The sequence below is a fragment of the Neodiprion virginianus genome, chromosome 4, assembly GCF_021901495.1.
Source record: "Neodiprion virginianus isolate iyNeoVirg1 chromosome 4, iyNeoVirg1.1, whole genome shotgun sequence".
NCBI lineage: Eukaryota > Metazoa > Arthropoda > Insecta > Hymenoptera > Diprionidae > Neodiprion > Neodiprion virginianus.
The window spans coordinates 24297620-24310808 of NC_060880.1; the positions used below are offsets into that span (position 1 = coordinate 24297620).

At 42.0% G+C, this 13189-nt stretch overlaps 1 protein-coding gene across 2 annotated transcripts in view; it reads left to right on the top strand.

The window, feature by feature from the left end:
• The window catches only part of LOC124303676 (tyrosine-protein kinase Dnt-like), a 32971-nt gene that overhangs the window by 10519 nt on the left and 9263 nt on the right, over positions 1-13189 (top strand). The gene's annotated exons all lie outside the window — the stretch shown is intronic.

Sequence of the window (13189 nt, forward strand, 5' to 3'; positions counted from 1 at the left end):
TCTCTTTGTCTCGTTATCTTTCTTACTTCTCTCCAAACATTATTCTTCGTTGTCAGACCTCGCAAGCTTGCGAGGCAATCTCTTGAAAAGCATAATTTTTGATCCGTAGCAAGAACGTTCGAACACGTCCCATTCAACTCTAGTGTGCCATTATGTACACTTTCTTTGTACGTAAAAAGTATTATAAACGGGATAGAAAATATGTGATAGGTACCCCAACGTGACGTGCAGGTTCAAAATCGCCCCGAGACCGTAAGTTAAAGTAAAACGTGTTTGAGTGACAGGATCTTAACGAGCATCTCCGGCTTCTCCCGCAAAGATGAGTCGTAACTTTTTACTGTTATATGCATTACACCGCGGCGGCGCGCCAGTTGAATATATTTATATTTTAATTGATATTTCATTTCATTCCACAACGGACCGAAATCTATTTTACATGTTCAATTTCGAAGAACGATTTTTTTCTTTTTTCCTCTTCTCTTATGAAATTTTCTCTATCACGCTGTTGTTATCATCATTATTGCAAGTCGCAACTGCTTTTAGATGTTGAATTCTGTTGTGTCTACTTGTACATACCTATACGCACACGCCTGCATATGTACAAGTATACATTGCACGTATACCAAAGTCGGAGGATCATAAGGGAGCAGCTAACGAGACTGTGAAGTGGAGTTGGGTTGCGGGGAAGGGGGGGGGGGGGGTGATTTTTCCATTACCGGCAAGGCGGACAAACCCTTATGCTAGGTGACTCGACAAGAAGCTCTGATGGTTTCGAATACACGAACGTATCGTGTATAAGTGTGTGCGTGCGTGTACATTGTACACACACATATATATATATATATATATATATTTTTGTTGAAAGAAACAGCTTTTGACAAATCAGCGTTTAAGTGGTTCGTATGTTGCAGCCGCGGCGGCTAGCTCCGCTTTCCTGTTATACTTCTTCTTTTTTTCGGTCCATTTTTTTTCAGTTTCACACACGTGTATATATATATATATATATATACCTATAAACCATGCTTTATACAAGCGATTTTCATTCTCTTTTCATCAAAATAAATTATTCACACTGCTGTAGTTGCCCAATGAATTACATTTATAGGAATTTCTAATCAGCTCCAAAATATATGTTATAATATTCATGAGAACGTTTGCTGATGATTTAGAAAACCTGAATTATTACAAGGCTAAACTGGCAATATTAACGCGATGAAATATTGGAAAATAAATTACTATCTTGCAATTCAACAATGACTTTGAAGAACCTTAGTATTCAAAATATGAGTTTATGTTAAGATTTATTACAATCTGTTGAATTTCAGAGAATTCCAAAATTGCGAAAGAAAGATTTTTCATAAAAATGCGTCGTTACAATTCAACGTTGTTGATTAACTTGAGCGTCTTGAATCATTCCCTCTGTCGGGCCGTGTTTGTGTCTCGACTATTATTCGATGAAAATTCACAGGCAACGAGCGAACGAGTAGGTTTGATAATGTGTCCGAAGTATTTTCATTAATTTAAAATATGCATTTTTGTATTTATGCTAAATTTGGTGAAAATTGTCGCTCGCAGTAAAAAATTTGTGTGAACTCTCGGAACCTGATGCACACGTTTTAGTCCCCATACAAACTGTTTTCACATTTTTCGTCACACGGACAATAAAAACTATAAAAAGAAGGGTGAAAACCTACAAATATTGAAATTAAAAAAATTCAAGCCGAAGGTGATCCTTATCGCGCATGTATGTATATGTATATATGTATGCACGAGACCTCTGGGCGGCTTTGCGTCCTCGACGGAAAAGGAGCAACATTGGAAAGCTGTTTAAAATTTTGCCGTTTGAAAAAAAGAAGGGGAAAAAAGTATACGCGGATATCTCGTCCGGGGATCGGGCCAACGGGGGGCCAACAGCCCTGTCTGGTGCAGTTATATGGACCCTGTCTGCCAGTCTGCCTTTTTAGTGTGAGCCTCATCCCCCTGGAGAGGCGGCCGCCTTGTCCTGCAGGCAAAGTGATAAATGGTACGCGACAATCCCTGTACACTCCTCGGGGAGTCGGTCGGTAAGGGAAGATATATCTATCCGAGGATCTCGAGGGCGTTTCAAGTGTGCGTACATTCGTGTACGAATGTATTATACAACGAAACCTCCACCGATCTCCAGCCAGGTCTCCGAATAGTCACCGTCACGTCTGCAGGGTAGGTCAGTGTTTCCGTCCCTTTTCGTGATAATGATTACGGCCAAAGTCGAGAGGGGACTCGGGAGTTTATGCCCTACGACAGGGGTAGAAACATGATGAATAAAAATGGATTATTCCGCTGGATCTTGACTCGTGCCTGTCAGAATTTTCTTGAATAATAGAGAGGCTACGGTTCACTTATTCGTAAATTTTCTCTTGTTGTTCGTTTACTACTCAACCATGCCGCATCTTTCTCTCTAGAACCCACGTCGGGAGAAAAAGGTGCATTCTGTAAGCGTCAACTGTTTTGCGACGTTGGAACCCCGAACCCAGGCACTTGACTGAAATTATACCGGATCATCGTATCTTGGAAGAAATTCTAGAATCACGGAATTGTTTTGCCGTACCGAATTAACTAGCAGGGTCTTAAACTTACTAGGGAATCGTATAATTTCACGAAATCATGTAAACTTCTTGTTAGTTAAATAAAGTATTACGACACAGTGGTAAAAGTTCGATTCAACCATTTGCCAATATTTTTTTCACCTTCGAAAATCAACTTTATTCACAAGACAACATGCTTACCGTGAAACATGAATTGTCAGCTATTGTCTTGAGAATGTTGAATTTTCATTTCATAAATTTGAAAACAGAGAAGATTGGCGGATAAATAGCCACTGATGTGATTGTTTAAAAAGTTTAAAATTTGAACTGGATTTTCGATCTTTGGGTAATCAACGTAAACGTGAGGTGAAATTATGGTATCCCTTGAAAATATGTTGTATTGTCTTCAGTGAGTTTTCGAACTAATATGAACATTCTTAAATAAAAAAATGTCACGTCTGCCGCAGGTGCTTATCACAATAACTAAATTCCGAGGCATGATCGAGCAACTTTTTTTCCAGGTATAAGGATAGCAGTCTTGAATACATAATAGGGTGAAAATTCAAAATCCCGTTTGCACAATCGGCACAGAATTGAGCCTCGTTAATGCGGGTATTACTAACATTGGGTCAACTTTTGTTGGACTTGTATTTGTTACTATGTTGTTGCAAAATGGTAAAATGCACAGTGAAAAATATAGACACGCACTTCCTGCTGCGGTTTTCGGAGCGGCCATATGCTCGGCATTGTTCGCTAATGTCTCAATCACGCTTCCATCTGTCACACGAAGCCATGGAACAATGCGCGGTATTATTTCTCGGATCAATCGGCTCCCCTGTGCCAAGTGCCAAGTGCCAAGTGCCACCTGCACGCACTTAAATGCTGGTTGAATTCTCTGCTGGAATAATAATGAGGAACAGTAGATTAGCGTTCCTTGTGTTATCATTATTCTTATTACTTTTTCCTCTTTTGGTGGGGCGAAGAATTTGTCCTATTTACTTTGGGAGCTGCAGGCTCCCTGAAACTACTCGTGTGAACAAATAACAGAGATGTGAACGAGGCTGGTACTTGAGTTTGCGTGGACCTACCGCATGCACTGCGTACACTCTTCAGAACTCGGGTGCATGACGTACTCAAAATTTATTTTCTCACAGTCTTCATCCGAAATACCAGTGTCATGTGGATAAATAACGGATGGCGTGTGGGTGCTGCATCGGGAATGGAAGTGTTTGTCCGAACTTTCTGATCTTTCGAAGTAAACGACGTCTTTCAACTCACGGACTGATTTTTCTAATTGGAATACTTTGTATCATACTTCGTTAAGAATTCGTTACATTTTCCTACCACACGAACGTCGCGTATCTGATACGTTCGCAAAAATACCGCAACTACTCTCGAGTGGTCAAGAATTTGAACATGTAACGTGATCGTGGATTGGATTGATTTTTTTGGAGCTTAGCTGATATACCGATACCCTTGCTGATAGATCGCCGGGTCCTACAGGACGAGTTTATATGCACAGAGAATAAGAGGGTAAAAAGTAGTCGAGGGACTCTTGACGATGTCGTGGAAATTAGAATTGGGACCCTCGTTGGCGTTGAAGGAATCACGAGGGTCGGGGTGAGGAAAGAACGGGTGAGAACGTAATTTTTTTCTCGCCTTTTTTTTCACTATCGCCGAGTTTTACGGCTATGAAATTTCTGAAAACTTAGGGTAACCGGATATATCGGAGGGTTTTGGAGTGCGGCTGCTGCAGGCCGTGTCTCCCGTTTCTTATAATCCTTAAAGACAATTCTCGTAAAGCAAGAAGCCCAGCTAGTGCTTGATTATTCTCGTAACTTTATACAGCAAGGTCTCAAGGTGAGTTACGACCGGTGTCACTTAACTTACGCCTTCCTGGACTGCAGGCTGTTTCCTCGTCCTCAAGCTCTCCTATACTCGTTCAGGACCTTTGGGTGTATACAGACTTATGCGTTATTCAAAAGACCGACCTGCTTCCACCCTATTCCCTGAATTACACCCTTATCCTTCGAGCCGCCCTAGGATCTACCGGAAAATATGCTAAGCACCGGCCTGACGGCTACGTTATCTTGTAAATACGACACGCCACGGATTCGAAGATCTTGCAGAGTCCAAATCGTCTTGTAATACCATGCTTTTCCGATTAGTGCTGTATGGGCGGGAACAAAAGTTGGGATGAAGTAATTCCGTCCTCTAAATTAAAGTCCTATTTCCTTGTTGCGGACAAGTCGTTCGATTCATTTATTTTCCAAGTGGTCTGTTATTATTGAAGAGTAGGTACCGATGTGAGAAACAACTATTTTATTCTACCTACATACGTTACTGACGTACGAAAATTACGTGCAGTAATGAAAAAAATTTGATATTTTACATTTTACGCATATCTACTACTCGAGTTCAGCGTTCACCAATAAAAGTAACGAAGCCAAAACCGCTTTAGAAATTTCATGACAGGTTTTGAAACCATTTTGGAATTTCGGAAATAATTCGTTACACGTCTTTTGAAGTAATTTGAAAGCCTGTATTGAAATTGAGAAATCTGTAGTTCGTCGAGTTTGCATTCCTGCGGATTTCGATTCAAATAATAATCTTAATTAAGAAAAAACGTGATACTTGTGAATGAATATTTTCAAAAAGTATAGTCTTATAAACCCTTGCATCCAAAGGTGAAGGCTGAATCGAGCTGCTTGTTGTAACGACACCGAAGCGAGCAAAGCCGCGGTCAGAATCTTGCTGGCAAGTTTCGATTTTGTAACCGTGCCATGGGTGGGCATCGGTCGTGATCTCTGATCTTCTCGATTACATCTCGAAGATCGGTTCGAGTCAGATTTCGTCCCACGTCGACGAAGCTGACAACCGTTCTGCGCGAATTTGAAAAGGGACCTTCCGAGAGACGAGAATTCAAAAAGAGGCAAAAGCGACACCGAAAAATGAAATTACAGTCATCCTTTGTGCGCGGGCGTTGGTTCGTGGGGATCCGATATACCGTACTCTGCAACCGGCGCGTTTCTCTCTCTTTCTCATTCTTCCTTTTTTTCTCTCTCACACTCGGTCCCTTGAACGGCAGTTCCTTATTCGTCCTCCTGCACACCGAAGGACCGAACAGGGCTGAAAGGGAGGTAGGAGGCGCAGGGTTCGTGTTCGAAGGTGCCGGGTTTCTGGGCCTATTCACACCGATCCCCGAGAGACTGGGCCCCGGGTCTTTATTGTAGACGAAATTTCTCTCTTTGCCCGGCTTCGCCTCGGCTCGTCAAACGAGTGAAAAGAGTATTTTGACAGCGGGGGACACGGCTGCCTGCAAAATTCTCCCGGCCGTTTCACGCCTCGCAAAAACCAAAAAAAAAAAAAAAAAGAAAAGAAAGAAATTCTCCCTCTTTAGTCGATTGTGCCAAGTACTTGCAGCAAGAGCCTCGGTGGCGCTTCGAGACGACAGGTGTTTATTGATTATAAACTTAATTGCTCCCCGCCAGTCGTTATCCTCGTTTTAATTGCACGCCGTCGACTCGTTCCTCTTAAGTTGCGACGCTTGAACACTGTGTGCAACGCTTTCGGTAAATACCGGGCACTGTTGTTTCTCCTGCTATGAAATGGTTGGTAAAATATATTTCAAGACTGTATTTATTTATTGTCTTTTGGTTATTTTCATAGGCCGTAAGATCGTTCAGCCGAAAGTGCGCTTCGGGCCTCTATTCGAAAAAATTGTCCCCTTTGTACTCGAAACTGCAGCAGCTGCTTTTGTCGGCCGAGAATAACTCGTTTCACGGCGTATTTTTGTATTTCATATTAGGATGTTTCGTTCTTCGATATTCGCGAGAAATGAATTTTTACCGATTTCGAGGTGAAGTTGTTCCATGTATTCAAACCTTTCTTAATTCTGATTATGAAACGGAGATATAAAATTTATATTCATTCGTACACTTCGACATTATTGTAAACATTTTAACTACGCTCTTCCCATGCGACAATATCATATTTCAATATTATTATCACCTGGAATCGATTATTTCCTGTCATTCATTTCATGCATTAATGAAAATCACTCGTCAATGTGTCAGGGATTATTGGCAATCATCTTGGAAATTGGAAGAAGTTCGAGAACGTCGAATGCAAAAATTTTTCAAAAACTCGAATCAAGCTCTGTGCAACGAGTGTCGTTCTATATATTTTCAATTTGCAGAATGAAAGCTGACGAAACAATGAATCAGCCATACAATAAATAAAAGTTATCAATTAGACCAAACCACGTATTAAGTGAAAATGTACGGAATCATTTGAAACTCGCTGCATCACTTTTAGTTCTAAAATGCGAGCCTTTAAATCATGCAGCAAGCTATTGAAAATTCCACGACATCTGAAGCTGTGATTTATGTTGACATGCGCTCGTGCCTGAAATTGCAATAAATTGAAAAGCCTGCTCATTTATCCAAAGGGTTTGGAGTTCATCTACCCGTGCATGCGAGTATACCAGCTACGCATGTACCCCAGGTACAACATATATTTAATATATGTATACACGCGAGTGTACGTAACGTGTATTTACCTGCACGGACAGTGTTCGAACCTGGTAACCGCAGTAATTCAATTTAACGGCATCGTTAATAATTTTGCGTTTACCTTCACTTTGTACATCGTTTGCGTCGAGGTTTACCATAGATTCACTGTAGCCTGCGGATAGCAGTTTCTGCTGCTCCCGCAAAAAGCTGGGCAACCTCCGGCAGACGGACTAAAAGAGAAATTATTTCATGTGCAAACCGGGATTCGAGAAGAGTGGGACTGTCGTTTTTTCACTGTTTTGTGTTTTATGTTGTGCTGATAACTGATAACTCTTCGGGATGTCGTCTTTTTACGCCTGCAGATACACGGCGCTGCAGGTCTCGGGTGAACGTTGTTGCGGAGAATTTTAAGATCGGACAGTACTCGATTCTATTGAAGGAACTATGAAATATCTGGATGTATCAAAGAATAGTTCAGCCTTCGAAATGTCAGAATATTCTAGCTACGGGCAGGGAAAGTTTTCTAAAGAAGTATACCTGCGACAATGGTGAAAATGGCTAATCTCGTTGTCGCGAATAGAAGTAAATAGAAATATTCCAAGTAACAAAATTCCTCGCTACGTTTTACAACTTATGGTCAATTCTTGCTTTGAAATAGCCATGGGAGAATTTATACTTTGATTGCGGGAATACAGCAAATTTAAAATAACGTTTTTCTCTCTCTGTAGTTACCCTGCATATTCATCGAAAATCCGTATGTTGGACATTTCCTGAAAGGTCACAGAATTTTGTGCAATAATGTCGATGATTTTCGCGAAGCTACCGACCTTACAAGAGTTCAGATTCCAAAGTAATTTCAGAAAATAAGTCTTCAGGCACTTTATAGATATATGTAGTAGGTATATACCATTTACTTCAATACTATTTACAAAAAAAGTATGCTAATTCAAAATTGTAACAGACGTTGAAAGATGAAAAACGTCAAAGAATTTAGATCCATTTAATATTTAGAGTTTATAATCCATTCAAATACGAATCTGTTGAAAAAATGTATTTTTCAACAGATTTGAAAGCAAAAATTTATCCAGCCGAATGACATTTCACTGCACAGTGAATGAATCGGATGAAATTTCTTTCTTCTCAACAAACTTGAAAGAATAATTTTCCCGAGTTTAACTGCGCGTTCTGCGATTTGTTTGAAAATGACTTACTTATAATGCGCCGCTCGAAAAAAATCGGCAATTGCGCGGAAAATAATTGCCTCTATGTGCAGGGTGGTCAGCATCTCGGTAACTACCATGGCCTGCAATCATCGCCAGACTCGTTGGCACTGATCCCACGCAGCCGGCCGGTTTAACTCACTGCAAGAAGGAGTCGATACGCATGCAGCTCGGTACACAGCCCTGCTTTTTATGCTCTGTGGTAATTTCTCCCCAGAAGGACCTCGGCATTATTATACCGTCGTCGGTACTTGTATTTGAGGCAAAGTTACATTGTGCCGTGTGTAGAAAAGCAGGGTGCGAGAGGTGGATAGGCGCGAGTATCGAGTCGTCACGACATGAAAACAGCCACGCACTTGCTCCATCACGGAGAGCGGTAGTGAGTTACATGCCTGTGCAGAACTCGCTGCCGCAGGCTTTGGAAAATGGCAGCTTTCACCCCCACCTTCCTAAATGCTACCCTTGTCGAGGTCTAGCACTTCTGAAGGGTCGTACTTTTCATTTGCAGTCAGGGGAGCCCTGGAAATTCAGACATCAAAGGCCTGTGGCGGAACTCGCTTTCCAACTCCGTACCACATTCTATATATATATATACACACACATATACATATATATATATATATATACACACTCTGCTATCTTACCTCGGGGGCTCGCGAAACTCAGGAAATATATTTCTGGGCTATTTTCTCGCTCAAGTAAAATCTATGATATACCGTATAGCGAATTGGTTGCGAAGTCGTTACTTGTTGATGGGTCATTTAAACCTGGTTAGCATAAATGGGCGGATTTCAGGGTAATAATCTGTTATTTCGTTATTGGAATACAGTGTTGGTGACTGTTGTGCCGAGGTTTCAACTCAGTTTAATTCTTGACATCGAGTCGTTGACTTTAGTGTATAACAAGATATTTTTTCTCTGCACAACTAAATCAATGAAATCTGGACATTTCAAAAATCCCTAAACTTCAGGCATCAAGCTCTATAGTCTTGTGTGGTGTCAAAGAATGTTTCAACTCCTCAACCGAAAATACTGTCATAACTCAGCCGCACAGAATAAATACTTTTTGTCAAAATTGTTCTTTCGACGAAGGTGAATGGAGCAACATTAAAACCGTTGCAAAACCCGCGAATCAAAAGTTATAAATCCACATCACAGATCGTGGACGCTACGAATGTCGATTCTGGAATTATACTTTGAAAAGTAATCGTACGATTGAGATTCAATTTTTCGTGGCCACCCCGTATAGAGAAAGATTTAAGGAAGTTCGGACCGGAGTCGGGATCCGGTAACGAATGGCGATGATAACCGAGTCGAACCGCTGCACGAGTAGTCGAGGGTAACCTGCGAGCCGGTAACGAGACACGAAGAGGAAATTTTCAAGTGACTTGAATGCACGCGGTTGTGTACGTTGTTTGCTGCTGCATACCTGGTACAAGGCATAAGCCATGCGGGGGCGCCGATGTGTGGAATAAGTGTGCATACCGACTTATGCAGACATTCGCCTCGAGGTCGAACCACCGTGTCGCACGAATTCCTTTTGTTTCACCGCAGCAGATCGGCCTTTACCGGTTTTCTGCATCAGATATCGCACCCACGACCCAACCTGTGCCCTCAGCCCTCCTTCCTTTTATTCCTTCTCTTTCTCCTCCGGTGCTGCCGACTCCTGGGTTTCACTCGCGCACTTCGTTTTCTCTCCGGGCCCAATTCGCGTCCGGGTCCATGCAGGAATTGGTTTACCCGTGCTGGCATCGGCCAGTCGGAAGTTAAGATTCGTTAGTTTTTGCACCGTCAAGCAGAAGCTACACCGTATGACGATTCATCGAAAATTACGAAGGGATTGGAAAACCGTTTCAAGAATATCCAGAAACGTTATTTACGTCGATGATGGTGAACCAGAATGTAAAAACATTACTATACTACTATGTAATAGAAATAAACATGAACGAATTCGCGTAACAAGAGTTAAGACATCAACAATTTGAAAAAAGATTTCATAATCATCACGTTCCAAACGATTAAACTAGTGCTTTTAATCTGATTTTTATGTTTTGGATTTATTTCGTTCATCATGAAGATCTCGAAAGATCGTCTGAAAAAAATAATTCACCCATAGTCCTCTCCAGAGTGGATAAAAATAGATTTGTGTAAGTACGGCACAACAGTTTTCAGCTAAGTTTTGACGATCTCGTGATGAACCAAAATAAGCCCAGAAACATTAGACTCGGATCAAAAACACCAGAGTTTAATCATTTTGAATGATCTAATTATGAAACGTCCACTTCAATCCTTGCTATCTGACGATTAGCCTGTGCTTCGAATTTGCTCAGATTCATTTTTATCTCATACTTGATAAGGTTTTCATTTCATTCGTGTATACCATCGTTCGTGGGAATATCGTTGCTGGAGATTCCTCGACGCGCCTTTTCCTCTACCCAACGATAAGTCTTTTTTTTTTATTCACAGTGAATCCCATTCACCCGTCAACCTTTTGAAACTAAAAATTGCTAGCTTTGGAACGTTTCTTCTGTCCTAAGCTGGTAACTACGAAATTTTCCACGTTTACTATAGAATATATTTACAGATTCCTTTATAATTATTACATAATCTTCACTAGAACTATAGATACGCAAACATACGTATCCCGTGGTTGGCACACACCCAGTCAGCACAGTCCAATCACTCGTGACCAAAGGTTTCTTGGAAATCCCCCTTAATCTTGTGAATCAGATTCGCGTGACACCGCATAAGAGGGGGATTGATCAATATCTCCTAGTCATGGGATGCATGCTGTTGAATGGCAGACGAGAGCATTCGTCAAATTGGAAACCTCGGTCCGTCAGTCGTGTGTACTCTCGTAAGAAACGTCGAGGAATGCACGCGACATGCAGGCGTTCCGGTGCGAGCGGAGCAACACCTGCCCAGCATGTGTGCCGGTGGTAGAACTCGGAGGTTTCACGGTTAGGGGAGTCTGAGGCCGGCGGCGCGAGAACCGGGGTGGAGTTGTTATTTATTTTCCCTGTCAGGACCTATTGACAGCCTCCCTAAATCAGGAAGAGGATATCCTTGTTACTCGAAGCAGAAAAACCCCGGCTCCTCTGATTCTTTCCATTCGGTGTCGACTCAAGTTCAGTTCCCAACAATGCCACTGCGTCTTACAATCGGGGTATAACAATAATTACTCGACATCGCGAGGGAGGCAGCTGAACAAAATTAGCTCTAATGGGACCGTATTGAGTTCGATCCTCCGGCACATTGAAAGTACTGGACGTATAATTTATTGCGAATTGGTTTGACCTCGATAGTCCCTGATTCTGTGTGCCCAAAGTCCAATAACTCACGGTCCCTTTGTTTCTTTCATCTCTGGAATGGCATAGCGGTCGAGGTAATCAGAACCGGGGTCTATAAAATATCGAATGTCGAATATATATCGGATATCAAATATCGCTTGAACGTTGCGTCAGGCTGAACCCGCAAACAAGCGAGCAAATCAATAGACTGTAATTCTGTAAATTGTTGAACAGGCTTTGAAGTGCCTTTCACTGTAATGATCGATTGCACGAAATTCACTCTATGCAGTCTGACGTGAAAGACCGAGATCCCGCCTTCATTTCCACGAGTGCACAAAAATTACGCACCAAGAATTTTAATTCGCACCATGATATCGTGCTTGCAACTTACACACCGGTTTTTAATCGACTGTTCTAGAATAAACTTACCGCAAACTCGTCGTCAACTGAGATTGTGTGATTCCAAGACATGAACTGCAACACTTCAAGTGAATTCATAGTCACACTTGTTACTTCAAGTGAATATGAATAATTTCTACGGATTCTATCTAACTTCTAGTATGATCAAAACCTCGAGTCGCATCACTTTCAGCCGTTCGTAGTGCCCGCCAACAAAAAAAAAAAAAAAACTAACCAACGTGGTTAATTTCGGTATCCCGAAGACTTCTCGTTTTCTACTTTGTCACATGATGTAAGGAAATAAGGTGAAACAATGGGCATACACTTTAGTTGAACCATTCAGAAAACATATCCAAGGTGACGTCATGTAGGCTCGATATTTTGTCCTTTAGTGTTTACATTATCATTTTTACAACTTTTGACTGCACAAACTGGCAATTTTCAGCAAACAGAATATATGGAAATAAATAAGTAACCTCAAGTAACCTATTTCCGTGATTTCTGTGACGTCACCTTGGATATGCGCAGACTGAGCGAAAATCGGTCTTCAGTTCCGGGACACCTTATTTCCTTACATCATGCTTTGTTAATTGATAAAACGTCGCTGTAAGATCACCGCCAGACTTAAACGTGATCCTGAACTCCGTACCTGGAAGAAATGGCCAAGGGGTGAGGACTGGTCCCTAACGACGTCCGGCTCCGTTGCTGCGAGCCCTCGGGTCACCATGGGATATGCCAATTTCGTGTATCTCAGATTTACCCTGGAGAGGACTTCGCTTCTCCTCGAGGTCCCTGGCGTGTAATCGAGGGGCAAGATCTCCGGGGACCTTTCGGGCGACGGACCAACCTTCGGGTATAGTGCGCTTTTATTTTCTGACTCATCCTGCTGGCCATTCGTTCCTTCGTTCGTTCGTTATCGGATACACGATGCCCGTAGTGCAGTGCATCGCAGTCCAGCAGCCTACTTGTCGGATCCCTTCTCTCCGGCGATGGGTTCTCGATAAACGCCCGACGACTCCCTCGCGACATATCAAACAAACCAACTATGCTGCCCCTGGCAATAATGTACTCACTGGCCCACCGATGCCCCCCTACGCTGCTTTCAAACCGTCACCACACCAACCTCTGACGTCTCATCTCGTGTTACGTGACGTCATCTAATACGTTTAGACGCATAAACGAATGGTGCATTTTAGAAATACG